The 13077-nt window shown below is 42.9% G+C and overlaps 1 long non-coding RNA gene across 1 annotated transcript in view; it reads right to left on the bottom strand.

Moving 5' to 3' along the window:
* Nucleotides 1-273: 273 nt before the first annotated feature.
* LOC124080704 (uncharacterized) overlaps nt 274-13077 on the bottom strand; it is a 40990-nt gene continuing 28186 nt past the window's right edge. Inside the window, exons 2-3 of the long non-coding RNA XR_006847778.2 lie at nt 10088-10168; nt 274-2155 (exon numbers count right to left, since the gene is read on the bottom strand). This is a non-coding gene — a long non-coding RNA (uncharacterized LOC124080704). The remainder of the gene's footprint in view (nt 2156-10087; nt 10169-13077) is intronic.

Raw genomic sequence — 13077 nt, 5'->3', positions numbered from 1 at the left:
CAGATTTAATGTAGCTTCTTACCCCTATGATATTAGGTAAACTATCAAAATATTTTCAGACTTGAGGAATTATTTGTGAATAACTTCAAGGTTACATCTCTAGAAATATAACAAGTAACTTAATGTGTTCTCGATGTGTATTTCTAAAATTGATTTATAGAAACCCATTGTATACAAATACCGATGCAGCCCAGCCCTTAGATAAATACATTACTTTTTAAAAACTTATTTGTTTTTAAATGACTGTAGTAATTGGTTTAAAAGTAGCTTCCATTTACCTCATCTGATAATCTTGCCCAGTTTAATCTCTTCTTGGGGCTGGAGCTTGTTTATTTTTATACTGTAAATAGTATGTTCCACTATGAAAAATTTTCAATTGCTACAGATTAAATACACTCTAATTCTATAGTGAATTGATGCTGTTCTTGGTAACCTGGTTATTAGTGCAAAGAAATTTATCGATGGTGTAAATGTTTTATGGACTACTTACAGCACATTAGATGTTTATGGAACTCATATATTTAGTCTTGACCTTGGCCTTATGTTTATGGTCTAGGAAACCAAGGTAGATAAACACACATTCTGAATTTATTGTTAACTGTGTGGCATGAGGAAGTTGGAAACATTGATTGAACAGAGAAATGTTATGTTTTAGAGATAAGAATATGTTCTTTTAACCCTTAATTCAAATGGAATCCTGTGGGGAAAAAAAAGGTCTTCATGGGTGTGAAGATCAAAGAGTACCTGTTTAGTGGTCTTTCCCAGGGGAAAGAATATTCTGAAATTGGAATTCCTTTTTATCAAACATCTCCTGACCAGAGTCTGACAAGGGGTGTGTCCTCACTTTCCAGAGCCTGCTCCTGGTTTGTAAGTCCTGTAGTCTGTCATACTTTCTAACTGTCACAAGGTCAGCAGTCTGTTAGCTCCTCATGGCTGTGACTAACAGACCTGATGGATGACTTAGAAGAAAGGTTTGGCCTCTTGGTTTCAGAGGCTCAGTTCATGCTTGGCTGGCTCCATTGTTCTGGGCCTGAGGTGAGGCGGGACTTGAGGGCACAGGGTCTGGTGGCGGAATGCTGTTCAGCTCATGGTTGCTGAGTAGGGGGTGGAGAGAATGAGCCACAGACGAGATATTGTCCCCAAGGGCATGCCCCCGTTGGCCTACTGCCTTCCACCACGTGCCACCTGTCTATAGCCTCTACCTAGTAGTCGATCAAAACTGTTAATCCATCAAATGAACTAATTCACCGGTAAGATCGGCACCCTCATGATCAATCACTTCCCAAAGTCCCCTGCCCGCGTCTGGATGTTGCTATGTGGCCTTCAACACATGCATCTTGGGGGGATGATCTATACCTAAACCAAATAGTCCCTCTTCAGTCATGTGGCAAAGACGGAGGATTTTGCTAACTGGGATTTTAAATATTTTTTCCCCAGTGTTTGTATTTGTATTCTCTTTTTGGCACTGGAGGGGTTCTGTCACGTAGCAGGTCCTCAATGAGACCGTTCAAGTTCTTCTCCAATGCGGGAGTAGAATGTCAGGACACAGGGGAAACCCTCTGACACCCGGCCTGAGACCCCTGGCTTGCTTTCCCGGTACTGTCACGTGTGCCCTCTGGGGTGGCCTAGGCAAGAAGGCCAGCTGCAGCTTCTCTGGCTTCCTGGGCGACTCATGCTAAACTGTCTCCTTCTTTGTTAAGTTATACTTCACAGTACTTCATTTTCTTTTTCCTTTCTGAGGACTCGCCTCGTGATCTTTCTCATTCCATAAAGTTAAATAACACTTTGAATGGGCTGTTAACATCAAACTCTTAATGGGAAAGAGAAATGAAGGAAACCTGAGCTCACAGGGAAGCTGTGGAACAGAGTGGTACAGAGCTGGCCGGGGCAGGGGAGCATGGAGACCCAGGGCCCTGAATGAGTGGAAACCCTGCCTTCCCGTGTGGCTGCTTCGCCAACACTGAGTCCCCTGGAAGGTCTGCTCGTTTCTTTGGTCCAAGGAGGAAAGGTGGCGTGATATCCGAGGATGTCAATGCAGTTGTAGTTCTGCCAGCAGAACTTGGTCATGCACCCGATTTCCTCTGGCCTTGTTACAACGATAAAGATGGACTGTGCCATAAGGGTGCTCCTTCCACCTCTTTGCACACCGAGATCCCTGAAAAGAGAAAATGAGAACAATATATTGATTTTATAGTCCACAGTTGAAGAAAGGGTGGTTTATTTTTAGCAATGACCTATGCTTTTAAGTAAACGCTTCATGTTAAAGTATGGTTTCAAGGGTTGAGGATTTACAAATCACAAACTGGGTCAAATTTGAGAACTATGAAATTATGGAGTGCTTATGTATTATAAATATGAGCATATTTATGATGCACACTTGTAATATGCATTATAAAATATCATGGGCATAGGCTTATTTTCATTCCTTCAGTCTACTTAGTACCACAAGACCATAATACCCCTAATTAAGACTAGGTTTCTGCCCCTCGGTAGCTCTGTATTAAGAGCACCCTGGAGGGAGGCTCAGTGTGAGGGGAGTGCTTTAGACATACCTAAACTGGGTAGGCCTCTGCCTTGCTGGAATTCCAGTCTTATTAGTTCAGTGGGTTCAAGAGTTCATAAGAACATAAAGCCCCAGATTACATACTTCATAGAATCAGAAGTGAGTTATGTGGCTGTGAGATGGGTTAGTGTTCCACGGGTCCATGTGACAGCATTGTGTTCAGCCCTATGCTTTCTATCCCATTTTATCAACTTTTACAATAACTGCATAATGTAAAATCAGGTTTCAAACCCAAAACTCCAAAGATGGTAAAATAGAAGATGTTATGTAGTTAATACTCAAGATTTTCTTATAGGTTTAAAATTAGAATATTCCATCGTAAATTTTTTAATCATAAAAGACAATTGGTATAAAATTGTTTGGAAAAGAAGTAAATTGTCTATGTAAGTATCTATTTTGCACTGCTTTATTCTAAAAAGATTTGACTCATAATTTGTGAAAAATTAAAAAGGAAGTTGCCAAGCAGCTCATAAATTAACTTTCCTTAAATGTACTGGAGGTGCCAGAAACGTTCACACATAGCAGCTCATTTAATCCATTCCCCACACTGTCTGGCTTTTTTTTTTTTAATACAAGACACGCATGCTCACATAGGAAGATCACATGGGTGGTCACTTATTTGCCCATTATCAGAAAAATAAATGGCAGAGTTTAGGTTCAAGCCAAGGCTTTGAGCTATAATAGATTTCCCAGAAGCTCCCCATGTTTAGCTTAGCGTCATGACCACAGTTTATCCTTCAGCTATCAAGGTAGACACAAGACTTTTCTGGAGTGAAGTGGAAGAAACATCTTCAATCCGTGACCAAAAGAACCAAGTCTGGGTGGGGGAAGTGACATGAATGTTCTACGAAATTATATGGTCCCTTCCTGTATCAGTGGATTTCAGTGTGTGTGAGGAGTATTCCAAGAGCACCATCATGGTCATAAATCAATGTTGTTTAAGCAATCCAAACGTCATTGATCAAGCACTGACTCCATGCCAGGCACTCTTCTGGGCAACTGAGATACATCAGTGATCAAAACAAATGTGATTGTCCTTATAGAGACAGCGTTTACTTCTTACATTTTCCATTTTCTGTTATGTTTTTGCAATTATGAATATTATACATAAAGCATATGGAGTTGGAAATTTCTTGGAAAATAATTTCCTATACTGATGCAAAAGTTGGACTTCACCAACATATAATTTGAGAATCGGCTCTTTTGTTTAGAGAGACCAACAGTAAATCTGAATAAATTGTAGGCAGGACGATTGTATATCACAAATTATCTCTGTTCTGAAATGAAGCAAAAGTGCAAATCATTGTTCACTGGGGGGCTGGGGGACCTGAAGGCAAGTATTCCCAGAAGTGTGAGGCCACACCCACTGCAACTTCAGGGTACACTCTACAGCTAGTCACTGTCAGGTTCTGACTCCTGAGTGCAGTGACTTTGAGCAGAAAGCCAGCCATTCCATATCACCGAGAAATTGGGACAACTGAGGTGGTATCTTTCATGCGGGTCCTTTTCAAAGGAGCCTTCCGGATTTGACTCTTGTTCTCTGCCAACGGCCCAGGTGAGTGGGGGCCCCTGACGTTTTAAGCTCATATTCTCTTTGTGTTTGCACTCTGTTTCCTGTCTCCACTGGAGACTTCATCATTCACACTCCCTCTCCCTGTTTTTTTTGTGGTCCTTTGAGAGAAGGCCTGTGGAGTTAGCGGTGCTGTGTACCTTGTGCAGAGCCCTCCACTGCCACTCGTGCCCGAGTCCTCATCTACCTTTGAACTGCTGCTGCTTAGCCTGGACACATTTTCTTAGGTTTCACATAGTCATATTCCCAGGACATGAGCCTCAATTGCCTTTTATTCTCTTCCTACATCTTCAGTTCATCACACTCCTATATCCTCCTTTGCCCTGTAGGAATCCAAATCTGTCCCCAACCCGGACTCCTCCTCTGTTGCTCTCCCTATGTATCTGCCCATGGGACGCCACCAGGTGAAGGTACGGCAGGCCCCTACTGAACAGGCCTCTGTCCTGTTGACACACACACACTTCCTCACTCCTGCTGCTCCACCACTCTGAGCAGCTTTGTCCCCAGACCTGAAACGGGACACGGGGAAGTATCTCCATCCTGTTCTTCCCTACTGCATGATCATCCAAGTCCAATGAGAACCATCCCCTACTGAGTGCTGCCCCTCCCCCTCCGGTTCCTCCGCCACTGCCTTACCCTAGGCCCGTGCTTTCCTGTTTACACTGCTGTGACTCCCTTTGGTCTGACTGGTCTTCGATTTGTCTTCAGTGCTGTCAGCAAGGTCTGTCTCCTACTCTGGTCCCCGGGCTCCCTGGTACCAGATAAGCACTGACGCTCATATCTTAGTGAATTCATCCAGTGATTTCATTATGGAAGTAGCTCTAAATGTTCAAGTGTTGCAGCATTACTAAAAGTGTCATTCAAGTAATTAAAACATAAGATCTTTGCACAGTTTTGTGCCAAGATTAGCTAAATATATTTGAACAAAAGACTGATTCATTGATCCATCTTTTGCTGTAAGTCAGTTGTTATCAACTTCCTAATAACATCAGGTTTATAAAGGGTGCTGAATGAAGGTACAGTGTTGCGTTTGTTTTAAGTTTACAAGTAAAACAATTTCCACCTTGCCAATAGAAATCAACTTTCGTTGGGAGACATGCGTGCGTACACACACTTCCCAACAAGATATACATGTGTATATCAATATGTATCAATACATGTGGATTTGTTTTTTGGGGACAAAAACATTCAAATATTTTGTCAGTGATATCTTTTTTAAGATGGGAACTGAACCAAATTAATAGCACAATTTTATCCATGTTAAATAGTTAAGAGATACGTGTTACAGTAGAAGAATTATTCGTAATGGACAGAATGTAAAATCAGATGTAAGTGGGTGTGTCTCAACACACATTGAACTGAGGAAGCTGGAGATGTCTGAGGGGTGTGTCCTTCTGCACACTTAACAGGCCTGGCCAGGCAGTTGGGTACAGTTCTTTGTGTTTACTTAGTATTTCTCATGGATAAATTTTGCATAAACAAATGTAAAATTTACATTTTGTTCAAATAATCACTTATTTTCATTGAGGAGCCTCTTTGTTTCTTCTGTGGCATAGAATTCCATCTGCAGAATCTAAAGTGGTTGGGCTCCACTATGAAAGCGAGACAGAATCCTTAGCATAGACACAGGCCTGCAGGACCACACTCACCTTGTGCAGAGGTCTCCTCACTTGGCGGAAGAGGAACTGCACAGAACTAGAAGCATTAGTTTAGTGGATCCCTGAGAAACTACTCAAGGGCACTTTGAATTTGTTTGCCACTGTGTTAATATTTTATGCTTCTCATCAGTTAGCAGAAATGGTAGCTTGCCTGCACAGTGATGCAGAGTACTCAGTCCTTACTAATGGTCTTTGAAATTATGGTTGTAAAAGAAGTAGGAAACAATACTGGCTCAAAGCAACACATGAATATTTCACTAAGCGTTCAATAGTTTTGTGCTCTTCAGGAGAATTGTAGAATTCTACAGATTAACTTGACAGTATAATCAAATGGTGGAGTTAGTTTTCCAACATTGTTATTATTGAGTACTACAAATATTCAAACGAAAGAAAAATTGAACTTTACAAGTAAAATTGGTGTATTATAGATAATAAAAGGAATCCTATTTGCATTTTTCCATTTAGTGATGAAAGCCTAGGCTTTAAGTCATAATGAAGAATGAATGAGTTGTTCCAAACACATTGAAGAGAGAATTTTAATGATGCTTGAACTGTAAGCCCAAATACTAATGGCTATGATTATCCTCAATAGCTTTACCTGCTTACCAAGTGTAAACTAGCGATAATTGTTGCTTAGGCAGAAAATACAGATTGCTCATTTTCAATGAAAAATCAGTTACTTAAGAAAAAGTTAAACTTTCTTTATTGTAATTTCTGACCCTGCTTGTAATAGCACATGATTTATGACTCAGTGCCTATTTCCTTGGCAACAAACCTTTTAGAAATAAAACATGCACAAATATTGCTAATCAACATGGGTGTGTGTGATTCTGCACTTCTATGCATAGGAAGGCATTTGAGAAAGACTCCGGGTAGATCTGTCCTCAGAGCCGTTGCAGACGTGCACTTGATGCTCTCAGTTCAGGGCCTCGGCCTCCGGAGCCAGCTGGATGCTCTTCAGTGGAGGCCTGAAGCGTTATGTATGTGACACTCCTCACTCTGCAGCCTCAGGGTAGCTCTGGTCACACTGGGCTGGTTGACCGGCCTCTCCACACTTCCTTCTCCTTGTGTTAAAGTGAGGATGACAGTAGTCCCTGCCTTAGGGTGGGGATACGAAGTTTCCCACAAAAGCTCTTAATAAAGGAATATTCAGAGGTGAAATGATTGGATTATGAGAGCTGCAACCTGATGCATCCCTCCTGGTGCGAGTGGACCATTGGGTGGTAGGCAGGTAGGGATGGCTAGAGGAGGTGGGTCCCTGGAGGTGTGCTCTGGAAGGGTGCGTCTTCCCTGTGGCCCCTCCTCCTGCTTCCTGCCAGCCGCGATCTCGGCATCTTCCAGGGCCTTGTGCCATGATGTTGTGCTTCACCTTAGGCCCAGAGCAATGGAGTTGGCCGACCGTGGACTGAACCTCTGAGACTCTGAGCCTAAGGTAAGCTTTCTTCTCTGTTGTTGTTACTGGTACTTTGCTCATGGGAGGGGAAGCTGACTAGCACACCTCCCTCCTGGGCTTCTCCAGGAGTCCCTGGGGCCTGGGGGTGTGGGCTCAGAGCCCCCAGCAGCTCTCGCACCTGGTTCTGATGCCCCAACCCAGCAGCGGCCTCTGGACTCCCTCCGGTGACGCGGTTGACTCTCCAGTCCTGCTTTCCTTCATTCAGTTTGATGTCTGATCCCATCTCCTGTCCTCATTGGAAGCTAGTTGCAACTGAACTCTGTAAAGCAGCAGGGGCCTGCCCATGCCGTCTCTCAGGGGAGATGATGGTCATTCTTAGATGAAAACTAAACTTTAACTTTAACCACTTACAGTGCACACATTAGAAGATAAGTAAAAATCTCATTCAGATGAATAAAATTCACCTCCATGAGATAAAATAATTTTCTTTGATCCACGGAAGCACGGGAAAGGCACATGTTGGAGTACCTCGTGATGCTGGGGTGTGTGTGCACTTGGTCTGCTGTTTAAGTCGGGCTCAACGGATCCAGGTCCTCAAACGTTTCTTCATGGTGAAAAGTCTCAATCCGTTCTTAGAGCTTTTTGAAATGTACAATACACTACCGTTATCCCTGTTCTGGCAAGTTATTTTAAGACGTATCAATGTAGATCCAAGGGTCTAGATTCTGCAGGGTCAAACTAAACAGAAAATACATCTGACTAAAAAGAAAAACATCTTAGTTTAATTGAGACTAAGCAATCCTCATCTACCTTTAGAATGGAGTGAAAATAAATCCTTGACCATGGGTTTTTAAACTACCTCATTTTAAAAAATGCTCCAAGGAAGTGACATTCTCTTTCATCTTAAAAAAACCAAACACAAAGCTGTGCTTGCCTGGTCTGGAACAGAGGTGTGAAGGACTCATCCTCTTCATCCTGATGTCGGATACTGAGGTGTTTCATCCACAGGCTGGGAAATCTCCCCCTCACTGTGGTGGAGAACGTAAACTTCCTTAAGCTACTAGGGAAATGCTACATTTGTAAGTTGTAGGGAGCAATGACCTTAAAAGGCTGAGTGAAAGCAAGAAGAGGGCATGGGGGCAGGTAGAGACGATGGAAGGCCTGGGTAAGAGAAGAGGGGGAAGCCTGAGGCAAACAGGGCATCTGAGCTGGCCCCACAGGGATGTGTCAGTGGTGGGGCTGGTGAGTTATCACCCGAGAGGCCTGCCACTGTGTAGTGTGGGGAATGCACTATGGGGTTAAAATATTCCTTGACGTTCCCAAGACAAACAAGAACTAGGTGTTTAGGTCTGTCTACTGCTTAGGCGACCCCTTCAGATACTAAATACTGTGTGAGGGAGACCTGAAATGTATACACCCATAAATAGCTGAAACCCAACAATCTATCCAACTTGATACTCCCATCCAGATGTCCAATAATCTGTTTCCAAAATAGCAGTTTCCTGTCAACACTGTAACCTGTTCTTCCCGTAGAATTACTTTATTAAGTCCATCTTTCTAATTAACCAAGCTCAACTTCTTGAAGGAGTTCTGTAGCACCTGAGGATGGTTTGTGGAAATGCAGATCTCTACCTGAGGTGGATTCTCCAGTTCTGGGAGGGGAGCTCTGATCATGCCTGATCACTTCTCAAACCAGATGATACTAGGAGTAATCCAAGGAGGTATCCATCTTCTTCCTTGCTGTCAGGGTCCCCTGAAGAGAACTTCAGAAGCACAGATGCTGTGGTCTAAACCCACACCTATGTTCAGCATTCGGTGAGGCACAGGCTTAGGTTTTAAAAAATATCCTTATGCATTTATGATAGACATGCAGACATGGACAGAGAATCGCTGGGCCAGATGATCAACAGTGTGAAACATCTGGAGAGCTTTGTTGCCCGGGTGATGGTGATTTTCTTGGTCCTCATCCTTACTGTGTCCTAGAGTGGCTCTTTGGGGCAGTGGGAAAGCTAGTCTTGAGCAGTGGTCTTCAGAATTCCTTTCATGAGATTCATAAATGATTTGAAAAACAACATAGCACCTCATGCTTTTAAGATGACACGAATGTTTTTCATGATAAATTTTCAAAAGGTACAATTTGGATGTTACGTGACAATTACTTTGTTGACTTAACAGAACAACTTGAAATGCTCTGACAGCTAGAACAGACCTCCCTTCCTGAAGACAAACTGTAAATCTTCCTGCCCGAAACCTAACTCTGCATGGGTGTCACCTGGGGATCTTAATCTTCACAAGTGGCTGGGCCAACAGTTTGCATTTCTAGCAAACTCTCTGGTAACACCTTTGATTGACAACCGAACAAGTACTGGTAGTATGGACCCAATCTCCTGATTGGCAGGGGCTTCATTTTCTAGTATTTTAGAAACATCATTTCTCAAATCCACCCCACTATTTTGAAATGCCTTCTGTTTGGCTCCCTGAAGGTATTTACTGAGGCAGTGCATTCTGGCAAGATACCAGGTAGGTGTGAGGAACACTTTTCCTTTAGCTGATAACATGAGAGCAATTTGGGAAAGTGATACATCCATCACAGCCTTCCAACCTGACAAATTTTAGGATAGAATAATAAACTGAAGAACAGGAAATAGATTTCTTTCAAGCTCTCCATGTCTGTATACCCCTAGAAAACACCTAAGTAGCTCAGGTGTACATGTGTACGCTCCTGTGCTGAAAAATGTTTACAGAGAGCTCAGCTTTTGCATACAGAAGGTTGCAGTTTGATTTGGGGCCAACCACTTATCTAACTGTGCCTCAATTTCCTTGTCCGTCATATGGGAATTATGGATTTAACCCATCAGCTGTGGAAAGGGTAAATGTAATATTGGAAGGGCTGAAGAGAGTACCTGCTTCATCCAGATGTCACCAAATGCAAAGGATTCTTCTGGGAGACCACTTTTGTGTCAAAACTTCAGTCTTCCCTCCACCTGTTCAAGACATACCACATGTTTACCACTTTTGTTTCTATATTTGAGATAGGAAAATTTTGGGGTGGCTCTTGAAAGAATTGCCTAAATATTTCTTTGAAATTTTGTTCATACTAAAACAACGAACAATTCTCTCTGACAAGCCAAGTGTGTTAAATCTTGCAATGTTAGGAACAAGCACTCTAAATCTGGCCAGTAGTGGTTATTAGCTTGCATTCCCATGTTTACTTTGCCAGTGCATCATGCCAGCATTTGCTAATGATTTCAAAACTTTACACGTGCATATTATATCCTGTGATCTCTATCAGGGTAAAAACTGTACCTTCAATTGTCCATACTAAGAAGTTCTGTTCACATAACAGATGTTAAATACATGAATGAAGAAATAATGGATTTCCAGAAATTATTTTTGTCCACAAGTATATGTGCACGTTTAGCCTTATTTAAAATTTGGGAGGATAAATATTTTTACTGTCTGCCAGATAATTTCCAAGAGAATCTTTGCCAACAGCATGCATACTTTATTTGAAATTTAATGCTATTAAAACAAAATCCAACACACGTTGGACAAATTTGTGCCTCGGATGAAAATAAACTACCATATCTCCACTGTCACTGAACGAGGATAGCCTTGGCCAATGCCCTTTTCAGAGGTAATTTTCTTATAAGGAATAGTCTACAATAAACACGAAAATTTAAAGGAATGTCATGTCATAACATTAACCATGTGAAGTTTTTGAGACATGGATCTTCTAACACATGCAAAAGGACTTCTGTCTTCTCTGAACTTCCTGCCATTAAAAAAAAAAAAAAAAAGACTTGCTTTGCTATTAAGCCTCAGGTAACTTGTGGGAAGAGGAGGCTGGATTTGCACAGTCATAATTGGGGGTGTTCTTTTACAAGACTCTGCTTGCCCTTCCCCTGTTTAGTCTCCATACTTACAAAGCTTCAGACACTGTATGGTTAGAAAATAATGCTACAGTCTCGCATGTTTTTAGTTGCATTATTTAGGTAATCTGAGTTGCCATGTTGGGTTTGATTCCTGTAACAATTGAGAACCTACTGTGGTTACAAGTATTGGCTGGGGTCATCAGGACTGAAGATGGCATTGCAGTCCCCTTCCGCTGTGACTTGGCGATATGCTGTGTATTTTGAAGTAGAAAATGGAGGAAGGTCATGTGTCCTTGGTCCTGGGGCAGGGTACTGTGTGAACTCGGGAAATGACAAATGTCTTGGGCTATTTCTGAAACCACAGTGCTCTAAGGGGAAATAAAACCACTTTCTTGAGTGACCAACACTATCCTCTGTAAGAAAGCAGTGCTTGTCTTTTTTGGACTTCTGAAATTAGCAATTAGGTACAGCTTGTCTTGCTGGTTGACTCAGTTCTCACTAATAGAAAACAAATCTCTTCTACGCTCATTAGAAATAAATTTGACATTGGAAAAAATGGGATTGTTTGCCCTTAGCAAAACTTACTGTTTTCTTTAGGTGATAGAATTCTAACAATTTGATTTTGATTTGTTAATTTTTTTCCAATTACACTCTCCGATTTCACTTCTTCTACTTCATCCAAAGTTACTTTGTACAGGACTCTGACCTAAAGTATGTGGTTTAGCTGTCAGCTATTACCAATTTTAATAGTTATGTCACTACTACCAACAGACCATAGAAGAGTCGGAAAAACCTCCATCAGTGCAGTTTTTAATTTGGAAAGTTGCCGCTGTCTAACTGGATACGGGGCTGTGGAAGGCAGAGGCCCGGTTCAGCGTGGCAGCAGGTTACTGCTGTCAAGTTAAGGGGCTGTCTGTGCAGCAACCACGTGAGTGGGTATTTGCGGAGTGGTGAGCAGCGTGTTGTGACCACTCTTGCACATTCTGTGGGTACAGCCACAGGGAAGAGATTGCTGCTCCCCAGGTGCCTTCTCCCACAGCCTGGCAGGCCTGGGAAACCTGGACAGGGCAAGATGTGTGTGGACCAGGACTCGGCGTCCCTCGCCCTTCCAGCTAAGCAGGTTATTGCTATCTGGGAAGTGGCGTCTTTGCCCATTATGGTGGTTGACCTGAGATCAGCAGACATCCTGCTGCTCCATGTCCACGCCTGCCAGGCGGCTCTGAGAGCGCATCTGTGTGCCCCGACAGAGGGAAAGTGCGAGCGCCGGCTTTGCACATGGAGCTGGCAGTGGACACTGTGGTCCACCGTCTGTTTGAAGCTCTGGGAGGCTGGCTAGAGTGAGTGTCCTCCCAGCTGGTGTTTCTGCATTGCTGTAGGGCCACGTGCATGGACGAGGCCCTGGTCATATTTTCCCAGAAGTCCACCTCCGTGAGCTTGTAACTTCACTGTTCATCCCCAAGGGAGCTGCGGCTGAGTCTTGGAGTTAGCTGCATTGGAATAGGGTCTCTCCGCTTTTTTCCTATCTTTTTCAGGATTGTTTTGGCTCTCTTCGATAAACAGGTGAAAACAACTTGTCCCTTGTTTTGATTCAGCCAGAGTTGGGGCGAGTCTGTTTTAAAGTCGATCACTTTATAAGTTAGAGACCCTATAAACAAGGCATGTTCTCGAATTTCATGGCCACGAAAGAGGACTTGTCCCACAGTAAGGTTTTACTAATGGAGCCAGCTGAGCCAAGTGTGATGTCGGTGTTCCTTTCCAGTGTCAACTGTCGGGTTGGTTCCCCTGCCCACACTGAAATGTCCCCTGATGCTGGCCCAGTGCCTTCCACTCCTGTGTCCCAGCTCTAGCCACACAACCCTAAGACTGCTTCTGAGCTGGCCAGGTCGTGGGAGATGAGGCAACACCAAATTATTTGTAAGAAAAGTTGTGTTAGGTGGGGAGAGAGTATAGTACAGGGAAAATCAACAAAATTTATAGTTAACAGAATTCCTATTATATGTCCATAACATGAACGGGCA

Source organism: Marmota monax, unplaced genomic scaffold, assembly GCF_021218885.2.
Source record: "Marmota monax isolate L192 unplaced genomic scaffold, Marmota_monax_Labrador192_F-V1.1 WCK01_AAM20220418_F8-fsc01102, whole genome shotgun sequence".
In the NCBI taxonomy this organism is placed as follows: domain Eukaryota; kingdom Metazoa; phylum Chordata; class Mammalia; order Rodentia; family Sciuridae; genus Marmota; species Marmota monax.
This window is presented reverse-complemented; position numbering and strand designations above follow the sequence as displayed.